This window comes from Peromyscus leucopus, chromosome 2, assembly GCF_004664715.2.
Source record: "Peromyscus leucopus breed LL Stock chromosome 2, UCI_PerLeu_2.1, whole genome shotgun sequence".
NCBI lineage: Eukaryota > Metazoa > Chordata > Mammalia > Rodentia > Cricetidae > Peromyscus > Peromyscus leucopus.
In genome coordinates, this window is record NC_051064.1 from 104,353,374 (window position 1) to 104,368,029 (window position 14,656).

At 43.9% G+C, this 14,656-nt stretch overlaps 1 pseudogene; it reads left to right on the plus strand.

Moving 5' to 3' along the window:
- The first annotated feature begins 1,133 nt into the window (after positions 1 to 1,133).
- Positions 1,134 to 1,261, plus strand: LOC114693801 (annotated as a pseudogene).
- Positions 1,262 to 14,656: the final 13,395 nt, after the last annotated feature.

Here is a 14,656-nt window from a genome sequence, read left to right on the forward strand (position 1 = left end):
TAAAACGGCATGGTGTTCCAGGCCTATAATCCCAGGAGTTGGAAGGTATATGTAATAGTTTGAATGCAATTGGCCCCCATAATCTCCTAGGGAATGGCACTATTAGGTGTGGTTTTGTTTGCATCTATGGTCTTATTGGAAGAAGTATGTCACTGTGGGGCAGGCCTTGACATTTCCTATGCTCAGGATACCGCTCGGTGTTTTAGTTGACTTCCTGTTGCCTGCAGGATGTAGGACTCTCAGCTACGTCTGCCTGCACGCTGCCATGCTCCCAGTCATGATGATAATGGAATAAACCTCTGAAACTGTAAGTGAGCTACCCCAATTAAATGTTTCCTTTATAAGAGTTGCCATGTTCATGGGGTCTCTTCACAGCAATAGAAACCCTAACTAAGATAATATAAGGATCATTAGTTAAAGGTCATCATCATCGAGCCTGGGCTACATGAGACTCTGTCTCAAAACCAAAACAAAACCTAAACAAAAATAACAACAGAAATCTCCAAAACATAAGCAGCTTGTTGTCTCAACAAGCAACTGATCCCAGAAATACAATCGAAGAATAATGTGTGTCGCAATATAATGAGGTTGCTGTTACTCACAAGGGCTTACAATGTCCTAGGCACAGCAGAACGTTTGAAGTCTGTGTGGCATGAACAAGAAGTAGCTGCCTGCTCCAACTCCATGATGGCTGTGGTAGAAGGCCCAGGGTAGGGCAGGGGTGGCCCAGTATCCCAACTATGGATGATGTCTACAAATGAATACTCACTTGTGGCTTTTTGTTGTTGTTGTTGTTGTTGTATGAGACAGGGTTTCTCTGTGTAGCCCTGGTTGTCCTGGAACTCGCTCTGTAGATCAAGCTGGCCTTGAACAAATAGAGATTCACCTGCCTCTGCCTCCCAAGTGCTGAGATTTAAAGCTTTTTTGTTTTGTTTTGTTTTTCGAGACAGGGTTTCTCTGTGTAGCTTGGTGCCTTTCCTGAATCTCACTCTGTAGACCAGGCTGGCCTCGAACTCACAGAGATCCACCTGCCTCTGCCTCTGCCTCCCAAGTGCTGGGATTAAAGGCGTGTGCCACCACCGCCCGGCTTTTTTTTTTTTTTTTTTTTTTTTTTTTTTTTTAAAGTGATTTCTTTAGAGCCAACTAGGTTGACTAGCTTCCTCACTGAGTCTGGTATGCAAGGCTACAAGCAGCAGCTTCCTAGACAGTGTATGCAGCCTGCTGCTTCTATTGGTTTCCCTATGGGAAGCTGGAGATGGTTTTCTGGTGGATACAATGACCAGGATTTACACTGGCAGGTCACCCTGTCACTCTGCATCAAGCTGCAGATGAAGAAATTTGTAACGGATGCTTTGCAGCGCCAAATTCAACTTCGCTGGATGCCAGAGGATCCACATCTCAAAGAACTGGGCCTCCATCGAGTTTAATGCAGATGCATTTGAAGACACAGTACCTGAGAAGTGGCTCATCCTCTAAGGTAGTGGGGTCACACACATCCCTAACTGTGGTCTCCTGGACAAATGGCGGACCCTGTATTCCTGATCTTCTGCTGTGCTGAGCCACACACCCTACCGAAGACATTCACTAACACAGCTCACATTTAGTCTGTTAAAAAAAAAAAAAAGACAATTCAGCTTTTTTTGCTCTTTCCAGTCTTGTGTTTTATTCTCCTTTTCAAAATTAACATTTTTTAAAATAGGAAAGCCATTCTCGAATGATAGAGAGCAAGAAGCGAATGACCCTTCTTCAATGGACTGGTCATATCTGAGGTTTGTCAAAACTGAATTACCAAAACATTCAAATAAAACAATATGCTACCACCTCAGACATGGATGCTGAATGTTTATGTCCTAAGAAATAACAAGCTACACTTCATTACTTTGGAGAGGAATATAATTTAATTTCCCCATTAATTATTAAAGTAGATGATGTGGGTCTGGGGCAAACAAGCAAGGGTCAGAGGACAACTCTGTCGAGTTGGTTTTTCTTTGCACCTTTGCAAGGGTTTTGAGGACTGAACAAGGCTTGTCAAGCACCTTTACTCACTGAGCCATCTCGATGGCCCAAGGGATGGATGTAATTTTTATCCAAGCCAGAGACTGCCTGAAAACCAGTACTGCTCACTTTTACCAGCAGAAGAGGCCGCCATAAACAGACTTCTTGTACAGGACCTTTTCTCATTGTTTTAGTACTCCTGTTTTTCTGTTTCACTAAACTAATGCCACCTTATGTCTGGAAATGCACCCAAGGTGCTACAGATTTGAGAACTTTAAACACAAAAGGACATGGCAACTCATTTTAACTGCTTACTTGGAACAGTACTGCTGGTATCTTTGCAATGAAAATTGAGGCAGTATGCCATAGTCTTATTACTGGACATTCAACAGCATCATCGTCCTAAATGTTTTATTGATATACATAAAATTTATCATTTTAGGTAGCCAGTCCTGTGGGTTAAGTTCATGCACTTAGGCAACCATCACCATTCGCCTCCAGAACTGCATCCTCCTTCTCAAATGAAACTTTGTATGCCTAAAGTACAAATTCCTCACTTCCTCCCTGCTCTAGACTCTGGTAACAGTAACCTTTTCTAGGATCCTCAAATGAACCAATCATACAGTATCTGTTCCAACAGTTGTGCCTGCCTTCACTTAGCATTGTATCTTCAAATAATGCCGCGAATATGGATATGCAAGGATCTCCCTCAGCCACTTCTTTTCGCTTCCTCTGGACATGTACAGATATTTAACGAATACATCAACCAAATCTACGTAACAGGCTGTGCATCCCAGAAGCTTCTTAACATCACTTCTCATGGAACTGGATCAAACTCATCTGCCTTACACCTGAAAACTACTTAGGAGTGTCTTTCTTGTTGAGATAGGATCTTACTATGTAACTCTGGCTGGCCAGGCTCACATAGACCAATCTGGCTTTGAACTCCTGGGTAATCCTTATGCTTCTGCCTCCTAAGAGATTACAGGTATACATACACCTCACCCAGCTTTTTGGAGACCCTCAACTTTTCAAAGACCCTAGGCCTGGAAGGGCTTCTGGAGCCACTGCCTCAGTTCTGGCCCAGCTTGACTCCTGTCTAAACCACAGGCAATTTGTTGTGATAGTTTTGTAAATCTGACACAACCTAGAATCACCTGAGTGATGGCTTCTGGGCATGCCTGAGGATAGGGGTAGATTTTGACTGCATTCATTAAAGTGAAAGAGCCCACTGTGGCTGGCACCATTCCCTAGGCAGTGAATCCTGGATGGTGTAATGGGAGGAAGCAAGCTGAACTCTAGTGTGTATACACTCGTGGCTCTCTCCTTCTGACTATGTACAGAATGTGGCCAGCTGCTTCAAGCTCCTGAGGCCTTGGCTTCCCTGCTACGATGGGACTATAATCTAGAACTGCAGTTTAAAATAAACCCTTTCTGGGGGCTGAGGAGATGGCTCAGCGATGAAGACCATTGGCTGTTCTCCCAAAGGACTCGGGTTCAATTCCCTGCACCCAGATGGTAGCTCATAGCTGTCTGTAACTCCAGTTCTAGAGGATCTGGCACCATCTCACAGACATACACGCAAAACGCCAATGCACATAAAAATAAATGGCTTTTTATTAAATAAATCTTTAATAAAATGAAACAACCCCTTTCTCCCTGAATTTGCTTTTGCCAGGGTATTTTATTATATCAACGGCAAAGGAACGAGACAACTGCAACTTCCGAAGCATAGGAATGTGGCTTCTGAGGTCAAGCTCGGGCAAGTAAAAAACCTGATGAATTTCTGTAAAACGAGAGAAAACAGGAAGGCCAGGAAGGTGCTGAAACCACACGAGAGCCAAGGATTACAAAAGCAGTCCTTCCTCAAGCCTTTTTTCCAACTGCTACAACACTGACATTTACGACTGTTTCAAATTACTGGAAGACTCACCAATCCCGAAACTTTCTCGAGTTCATTCAGGGTTTCTGTCAAAAGTTCCTTTCAAAGGAATTTCAAGAGGGGCCCTCCCTCTCTATCACTGATCAAGAGCAGCTTAGCTCACGGTTTATGAGAAATGGTGAGTGTGAAAACACTTCAAGTACTGGCTGTGAACGCGGTCAGTGTGTTTCTGGCCAAGCAGGTGTGACCAAGGGGATCTCTCTGGCTTCTTTTTGGATGCAGAAGTGAAAGAAGAAAGAAACTAAGCCAGCAGAGAGATAGTGATGGCTCCCCACTCTGTCCTGGTAGAGGAACGGTCTAAGACACTCAGTGACAATGTCCAGTACCTGCTAAACAGTCAAATGTGGTTTTGCCCTCCCTGGCCCAACTTACCTTGTTGTAGGTAAGTTCAAATGGGACCTGACTCCATATAAGTCACTGCCTGAGTTCCTTCACTACTCAGACATCCACAGGGAGTACGGTTCCCAGTCAAACATGCTAGCCTCTGAAGAGGGAACAGGACCCTGATTAAGCTTCGAGCCTAAAAAACGCATTCCATGTGATTACCTGGGCCCTGCAGTGAACTGTGACCAAACAATGTCATCAACTGTGACTCACTGGCTTGTCATATTCAGTGTCCTTAGGAAGAGGGATGATTGACAGAGAGACTATGATAAATCCCTGGTTCTCTAAGAGCCCTACTCTATTCCAGTTATATTTCCTGCATATACATGCACGTCGACATGCACATGACCTTGTGTGTGTGCACGGAGAAGGCAGGGTAGACCTCAAGTGTTCCTCCTCAGGAGCTGCCCACCTTGTTTGCTGAGGTTTCTCGCTATGACTTGAGGATTCAGGGAGGCTGGTTGTCCAGGAAGCCCCAAGGATCTGTCTGCCTCTGCCATCCGGAACAGGGACTACAAATGCATGTTACCTTGCCTGGGTTTTCAGACGGGTGCTAGGACCCAAACTCAGGTCCTCATGCCTGCACCCGCACGTTAGTGACACAACCATCTTCACAGCCCCCACGCATGGTACTTTTTAAGATGAAGACTGAAAACGCACGCTCTTAAGGTGCTAGGTTTTCCTGCAACCATTGACACGGGCTGGCACCTCTAACTTCATATCCCTGAAGCGGATCTGTGCTGCTGTGCGGAACGCTGCTTATTTACTTAATAGAATCAAATAATTTATTTTCATGTAGAAGTGACATTCTATGATGAATTTTTTTCTTTTTTGAAAAGCCACATCACTCTCCATTCCTTAAGCATGGGTGTAATTTTATTCATGTGACATCAATACTGTTTGACACCTAACACTAACCTTCTCCCTATTTAACTTGGAACATCTAACAGTGTAGGGCTAAGTGTGAAGCTCTTAAAAAGCTACCCTTTTCATTTATAAAATGGCTCATTTCTCTCAATACCACTCTAGATATATTGATTTGTCCTTAGGACTTCCAAGGACTCAAAGGTTCACAGACCTTCTATCTACTCGGCACAATGGTATTCACATCCCATGCAAACTACTCCGTTTTTCTCCTTCCCGGTGCCAACTGGAGCCTGGAAGAGGTCAACCCAGCAGTGCTGTGAAGTGTCTGGTCCTGTCCCGGGTGCGCCTTCCCATTCCTCTTCCGTCTTCGGTGATGAGACTTCTTGACCGGAAGGCAAGATGGCTGCCATCCTTCAGTTATCACAGTACTGTACCTTTAGAATGGACAGCATCAGCACTGTGATAACTGAGCCAGGGCAGCCTGTCAGTCACCATGTCCGGCAGGGGCATCACTCCCTTCAAAGGTGCCCGTGGAGTGAAGGACTGAAAGACAGACAGAAGGACGCAGAAGAAAAGGGGTTAGATGATGAGGGTGAGACATGAAAAGACCAACTGAACTACACTGGAAGGAAAGGCGAGCACGGGACTCACACCCACCAACGGAGTAAACACAACTCAACTTTCCTCCTGGTTATCTGCTCACCACACACTTGCCAGGCATGTCTCCCATGTTCACAGGCCGCATCTCCGCAGCCTCATGTGTGCAGGAAGTATCTCTCCAAGGAAGATTACATTTCAAGACCTGTCCTAGAGCCAGGCTTGCTGGTACACGCCTTTATCCCAGCACTCAGGAGGCAGAGGCAGGCGGGTTACTCCGAGTTCGGTGAGACATGGTTCCATCACCAAACATGACTGTATAGTTCACAGCTGCCAAAGGAGCTGACAATTTTTCTGTGTTTTTCATGTAACTTTCACACACACACAGACAAAAAAAAAACCTATGGAGTTAACTATGAATTGTTCACAAACTCATCTGAAAAGGGATTATGGAACAAGGTTAGGTATTGTAAGACCACCTTACGGACAGAAAAACAAACCCAAAACACAAAGGGGGTGGGGATGGATATGATTCAGAGCCATGGTATACATGTATGAAACTGTCAAAGAATAAAAAGCACAGACAGACAGACAGACAGACACACACACACACACACAGGGCTCAGCAGATATGAGCACTAGCTGCTCTTCCAGAGGACCCGGGTTCAATTCTCAGCACCCACATGGTGGCTCACAACTGTCTGTGACTCGAGTCTTAGGGGAGCAAATGCCCTCTTCTGGTCTCCTTGGGCATCAGGCATACATGTGGTACACGGACATACATTCAGGAAAACACTCACACACATAAAAAATAGAAATAAAAATAAATCATTCCACTTTAGGAGAAAAACAAATAAACAAACAAACACAGAGCACAAACTACTCTTATAGAGAACCTTATCATGAATTCTCTTATAGAGAATCCATTCCCAGTCCCCACACAGTGGCTCACAAGCATTTCTAACCCCAGTTCCATAGGATCTGATGCTCTCTTCCAGGCCCTGCACACACATGGGGCACAAGCACCCATGCAGGCCAAAGACTCACACCCATTAAATACAAAGAAAGCTGGTGTGGTGGCGCACGTCTTTAATCCCAGCATTCAAGAGGCAGATGGCGGGCAAACGCTGTGAGCTCAAGGACAGCTTACTCTATATCGTGAGTACTTACTCAACAGCCAGGAATACATAAACCCCTGTCCAAATAAATACATAAATAAAAGTCTAATAAAAAAATTTAAAAATCCAGAAACTGAGATAGTATGTGTTTTACCTAAGATCTTATAACTAGGTTAATGTAAAATGCAGGCCTCAATCCATTTCCATAGACTGGATTAGGTCTTTTTCTTCCCTATTCATCCCTTCAATAGCCAGGATACTCAGTTTATACCATTTACAAACATTTCTTTCTTTCTTTCTTTCTTTCTTTTTTTTTTTTCAAGATAGGGTTTCACTATGTAGCCTTGGCTTTCCTGGAACTCACTCTGTAGACCAGGCTGATCTCAAACTCACAGAGATCCACCTGCCTCTGCCTCCCGAGTGCTGGGATTAAAGGCGTGTACCAGCTATTTTTTTTTTTTTAAATGTGCACTGGTGTTTTGCCTGATGTGTATCTGCATGAGGGTGTCAGACCTTGGAGTTATAGACAGTTATGAGATGCCACACAGGTGCTGGGCATTGAACCTGGGTCTTCTGGAAGAGCAAGCAGTCAGTGCTCTTAACTGCTGAGCCACCTTTCCAGCCCCTACAAACATTTCTGAATGTTTTGTTTTAGAAACCTAGCCCACTTAACAAAAATTTGTGGTGTGTGCTGTAGGAAGCAATTCCTTCCCAAATAATGAACTACTGCTCTGGCTGCTAAACAGTCATGTGCCGACACCGCTGGGCAGTGGTCAGTGTGCCCATGGCATGTTCCCACTAGTGTTTATGTCAATTCCACAGTAATAATAGAGCAAGGCTAAAGACCTTTGGAACACCTTATTGCTGCTGCTGATGATTATATTCTTTTGAGAAAGGGTTTCTCTGTGTGCCCCAGGCTGTCCTGGAACTCACTCTGTAGCTCAGAATGGTCTAGAACTCAGATCCATCTGCCTCTGCCTCCTGAATGCTGGGATTAAGACGTGAGCCACCACCACCCTGGTGGAATGCCTTTTTTTTTTAAAGAAGGCAACACACACACATCACTTCCATTACTATTAGCTGTCTCTTTGAGACACATACCCTGAAATTATTTCAGGGATGAGTCCTGCTTTTGATAAAAGGTACAAAAAAGGTGTGCATGGTAGCACATGCTTTTAGTCCCACTAGGGAGGCAGAGGCAGGTGGATCTGAGTTCTAGACCATTCTGAGCTACATAGTGAGACTTTATCTCAAAAAAAAAAAAAAGTACAAAAAGTCTCTAAAATTCGAATGCCAGCATCAGAATATCAACTTATTAAAACCATGATTCATCCCATCTTTCCACGTCAGTCATAATGTCTCAAACCATTTCAGCATCAGCAGAGCTTGACAGGTATTTAAAAAATAATTATGTTTTCAATTAGGAATTCGCTCAATTTCAAAGACTCATTATATGCAGATCAGACATTAACTCTGCCTCACATAAGTCGGATGGATGAACCAATTCTTTAGATCAGGAGTCAGAAACCAGAATAGCACAAAGAATCTAGCTTAACAATTAGCTCTATGTACTGTGAAACTGACCTTAATCTTTAGAAAAGTAATATCCAAATGAAATCATACACCTCCATGGAAATTAGAAGCAATCTCCCCAAAGTGCAAAAAATAGCTAAAATAAAAATAAAATAGCATGCAGGTCTTAGCAAACTGATGTAATGCAGAGTTAAGACACAAGGTGGCAGTAAAGATCAAAATAAAGAACGAGTTGGATCCCACAACCCATGTTTCCTGGAAATGGTTGCGTGTTTTCTCCCAAATCATAAACATGTTATGTGAACAGATCTATTTTTATTGTTATAAAATTTTGGAAAGCTGAACCACCAGAAAGTATAAAAATACTAACACCTAATTTCTCCTGACCACAGGATCTTCTCCACTTATGGAAACATACTTGAACTCCAGCATACACTTGGTTGTCAGCAGAAAGGTTGGATGGGTAACACTGTAACTGGATGTCTACAACTCCAAAGGGAATTTAATGTGTGTTATGTACGTCTTTGCTGAAGTTCACTATATTAGCCAAATTCACTCTACCAAAACTTACATGTTTATGAAACCTTTCTGATGAAATAAATACATGTTTCCTTTTTTAGCTTATTTTTTTCTTTCACTATTTTCATACTTAAATTAGAAAAAAAAAAAAAAAGCCAAGCACTTCACTATTGTGTGAGTATTAAACTTTGTCTCAAACCAATTGTAAAGAAGTCTCATAAAAACATGGGTTTGCAAAATGGCCCTTTGTGCTGGCATGTCTGCAGTCTCAACGTTCGGGAGGCAAAGGCAAGAGGCAAGCAGCAGAAGAGCACTTAGTAAGGCCCCATCTCCAAATATGAATCAAAAAGAGCTGGGGATGTCGCTCAGTGGCTTGCCTCACCTACGTGAGGCCCTAGGTCCAATTCTCAGTACCTCAAAATGGAATCTTACACTGTTTCTTCTTGGAAATTCCCTTTATAAATGTATATTCTTGTAAAGCTAAACCAGAAAGACTCCTTCAATATATTTCTCTTCTGCAAATGATTTTAATGGAAAAACAAGAGCACACAGATACTCAGGCCACAGCAGGAAAGTCTCGCAGACCGTAAGAGAGGAACAAACCCAGCGACATGGTGCGCTTTCCTTCGGATGGTTAACTCAGTTCTCACGTGAAAAATGACAAGACAGCCACGCATGTGCTTCCCGCCTATTTAACCCAGCACTCAGGAGGCAGGATGACTACTTTGAGATCCGGGTCAGCCTGAGCTACAGAGTGAATTCTAGGCCAACGTGAAGTAGAGAGGTCCTATCTCAAAAACAAACACACAAACAAACAAACAAACAAAAAAAACTAACCCCACCAAAGACAAAAACAGAGCAACGAAAAAGAAAAAGAAAAAGAACCAGTTTCTTAATAATACAGGTACAAAATTTCTTAAAACCCAAGTTGTTCACTGACTGCTGTGCCTTAGACTTTGCCCGAGTGACACAGAATACAAATGGTCAGACTGAAGACATGTTGTGCCCCTGCCCTCTGTAAGCTAAAAAATTAACACATGACCTAAAACCAATTAAATACTGACTGTATATTACATGACCACAGACACACGAAGTTGCCCGTAAGTTAGAATGTTTTAAAACTATTGCTGGCTACCTTAAATTCACAATCCCTTTAACTTGAAAACCGTAAGCCAGCTCACTGACAACGTCCAATATTACAGCAACGTATTAGCAGCAGGAGGCTAGATGTCAGCACCTGCCTGCTTGGAGCATGCAGTATGCACATGTGGGATGCACCTGCTGCAACCTCTGCGATACTGCACTAACTTGTGAGTTGGGTGTGCTGTCACCTTTAAACCCAGTACTCAGGAAGCAGAGGCAGATGGATCTTTGTGAGTTCAAGGCCAGCCTGGTCTACAAAGCGAGTTCCAAGACAGCCAGAGCTGTTATACAGAGAAACCCTGTCTCAAAAAACCAAATCAAAAGAAAAAAAGAAAGAAAAGAAAGAAACTAACTTGTGCCAAAGACTTGTGGGAAACCCTGGAGAGGGTTACAGGTTTTTGTTTTTGTTTTTCTCCCTTAAGGAGAAAGATTAGTTAAAAGTCAAGGCAAAAAGTCCAGTTCAAACCAGCCGTGACATTCAAGCACAACCCCCACCCGAAGGGCATCACTGTTCCATCCACTCCGAGGACTGGCCTCACAAAAAGGCTCATGCTGCATAGGAGCCGGTCCATGTGGATGAGAACAAGCAAACGTCTTTTCAGAGAAGACATGCACAAGGCCACACAGGCAGAGGACTGGCAGGATGGCTCCATGGGCAGAGCTGCTTGCTGCAAAGACTGATGCCCCAAGTTCCATCCCTGGGGACTTAACATGGTAACAGTTCCACAAACTGCCCTCTGACCTCTACACAAGTGCCATGGCTCACGAATAGCAGAAAACACACACACACACACACACACACACACACACACACACACACACACAATTTAATAAGAACAATTAAGACAGTAAAGTAAAACAAGCAGAGAAAAATAAGCTTTGTTCCTTGAGCTCATCATGATTTTGGTCCAAAAGGGCTCTAAGAGACTTTTTAAAAAATAAGTAAATTGACCTACACACTCCCTTTTAAAAGCCTTTCCTTTTAATACATGTACTCAGTGTAAACGTATTTAGTCTACTCAAATTACTTTACTTTCTGACTCTGCTTTGGATTGCATTTTATACCCAGAATTTAGATTTTATAGTTCACTCACAAGTTATTTCCACTCTGTGTTTACCTCTATAGAATATGCTTTTACAGTAATCAAAACCATACCATTTGAGGCAGTGTGTGCTGGTACACACCAGGAATCCCTGCCCTTGGGAGGCCAAGGAAAAGAACTCATTTGTTTGAAGCCAGCTTGGGCTACACAGTAAGTTAAGGCTAGCCTAGGCTACAGAACAAGACCCCATCTTATAACAACAACACCACCAACAACAATAACAACAATAATAATAATAACAGGGGCTAGAAAGATGGCTAAGTACTTAAGAGCACGGTTGCTCTTCCAGAGGACCTGGGTTCAATTCCCAGCACCCACAAGGCAGCTCACAATGGTCTGTAATTCCAGCCCCAGGGGATCTGGTGTCCTTTTCTGGCACGGTACACAGACATGCACGCTGGCAAAATATCCATACACATAAAATAAGAATAAAAGCTAAAAAATTTTTTAAAAGACTTACAAATAATAACAGTAAAAGCAACCAGTCAACCAATAGTTTCTCTTACAAAGTTACTCATTACAAACAGAAAAAAAGATTAGTGGTAGCTAGGCACAATCCCAGCACTAGAAGGTTCCTGCAGGATGATCTGGAGTTCATGGGCATCCTGGTCTACATAACCAAACCACGCCTATCAAAGAAGTTAGCTTCAGAACGCTCACCCACCACTAGGCATCCCTAAAAACATCCGATGGTTTTCCGTTGGCCCACGGTGTCCTCTTTACTGCAGCACTGCCATTTAAATGTTGGGTCTTAGGTTCTGAAATTCCCCTAATGCACAGATAAAGGGGATAATACCAAAGATTTAACACTGATCTCCAATTCCAGAGCCTTCTGACTAGACCATAAATATAATCACATGCCACTTCTCTGCGGGGTCCACCATTCTCACTTCTATCCCTCCACCTGTGAAATGAGTACATCTCTACTGGTAAGGCATGCCACAGTGACATCTCTCTCAAGAGAGGACACTGCACACCCTGACACTGTGTGTGGGTAATAACCAGTCGGCTCTTTCTGAAGTCACACAATGTTCTTTTCATGTCCCTTCACGGCACTTATCAGTCATGCCCCCAAGTTCAGCAAATATTGGCTCTTCGTTTCTCTGGTTATCAACAAAATTGCATATTTGATTCCTTCCTTTGCATCATATTGGACAGTTGTCATTCATAAAAGAAGAAGACAGCAGCTTGATTTCCAAGTTTGATGCCAGCCTGGTTTATGTAGTGAATTCCAGGCCAGCCAGGGCTGCATAATGAAACCCTGTCTTGACAAACAAGCAAACCAATGCCCTCCCAGGGCCATTACTGACTTTCTTGAGACAAAACAAAGCCTCCCAAAGCAAGTGCTCTTTACTCTTTGGTTTTAGGAGTTTTTAGGAGTAGGTGATCCTAGGAGCCTCAAAGCAGGGGCAGAGATTAAATTAAAAAGAAAGACAATGAAGGTAAGAGAGGACTGACAAGATGATCCACATGTGTCCTAACTGCGACCATGTCCCCTGGGACTTCCTGATACATTCTGTTACTCCTTCTTAAACAAGCAGCTGCTGGGAGGTAGGCCACTTCTCACAAACTTCCTACAATCCACTGCTAGCCCCTGTAAAACCTTTCCGTTTTGTTTGTTGTTTGTTTTAAACCTCCTGAAAAGCGGACACTAGGAGCTCCGAGATAAAGTACTATTTCCATGTGCTTGGGTCCTCAGTCTTGACATGCACCACAGCAGTAGAAAGTAGACAGTGGATGAAGCTCTTAGCAATCAACCCATGACCATAAAGATGGAATGCCTAAACCAAAGTAGCCCCCAAAAGCATGCCGCTGAAATGTCACTGTGTCCCCAATACAGTTAAGGTGTTAAACAAAGGAAGACTTACAGAAGTTACAAAGTTTCATATGTGCCTTTCAATTCTCTGGAGCCACATTTTTTACCAGTAACCAACAAGTCTTGCTACGGTATATACCAAGTGTTCTAGTGTATTCATTTCCTATAATACTTGGTTACTACACAGCTGTTTCTGGAAAGCCTGCTTGGTAAGGAGAAAGGGGAACTGCAATTCAGGGGCATAAAGGAAACATTAGTTTAGAGACACCAGCCAAGTCTAGTGGTACATGCCTTTAATCCCAGCACTTGGGAGGCAGAAACTGGCACATCTATGAGTTCGAGGCCAGCCTGGTCTACAGAGTGAGTTCCAGGACAGCCAGGGCTACACAGAGAAACCCTATCTTGAAAAAAAAAGCAACTAGAGATACCGGGGTTAATTTCCAAGGAAAAGGAAAGAAACTTTGACACTAGGCTTCTTTGTCTGGGACGTTAGTCACCCCATGAAAGTTACAATCATTGTTTACACTAAGCCTCTCAACTTACACAGAACAGCTGTCACTGTGGACTGGCATCCTGGCTTCCTCAAGCACCCCTCCCTAGCTTCTCTACCAGGGCTGATCTATCGGATGGTAGAGCATTAGCCACAGAAATGACCTTCTGTTTACACACCACAACATGTGAATAACAACAAACAAACACCACACCAAATTCTCATTCATTAGCCTCGGCATCCCAGCCTCCCTTGAGAAAAGCATTTAGTAACACTCCAACAACTTTCTCCCCTCCTCCACCTCAGTGTCAAAGTTCACTTTGTCCGGTCCCCCCCCCCCCCCCGCAGCTGGTTTAAAAGTTGATCTCATGAAGGAGCTGGATTCCTAAGGTAGTTCTATTTTGAGCCTTCTTCCTGTTCTGAAGCTCAAGTTGGAAGGGTTTAGGTGGTGATGTCATGGAAGGGAGAGGTGGCTTTTTCAGAAGGGTCTTCTCTGGCAACTCGGAGGCCACTTAGGCGGCGAATGACTCGGGAGTGTTCCCTTTTCATTCTCCCCTCCTTCCCTTCCCACCGGAGTCCCAGTGAGTCACTAGCCAGGAAGAAAATGAATTCCAATAGCGGGGCAATCACACTTGCATATTTTATATGTGAAACGTAATAAATGAAAAGATACAGGAGAAAAATGCCTAACTCTAGGAAAAGGGGGATGACTAGCTTTCTCCACCCACGTCCTCCAAACATCTCTAAGGCCAGGAGCAAAAGGGGGCTGCAGAAACAGCTGTGAGGAAGAATTTAGGAATTACATGTAGGAGGCTCCCGGGGAGTGCTGCTGGGGTATTCGGAACCGGAACCCAAGGACACCCCCCATCCCTTCTCTCTCCCTCCCTCCCTCCTGTAAGAGACTTGGGGCTGGGTGTGCCTTCGGCTTGGGAGGCATTTGGCTCTGGAGAACGGCTAAGGGGCCAGGGTGCGGCCCACCGGGAATAAAAGCTTGGGCCTGGTTCTGGGCTAAGTTTAGCGGAAGAGTAGAGGAGACGGGGGAAGTGCGGATCTGAGTGGAAGACACGCGGTGGAATTAAAAGAAAAAAAGCCCCCTGAGGGCGAGGGGCATCTCTCTCTTAACTTAAGCCCAACAGTTTATTGCTGGTG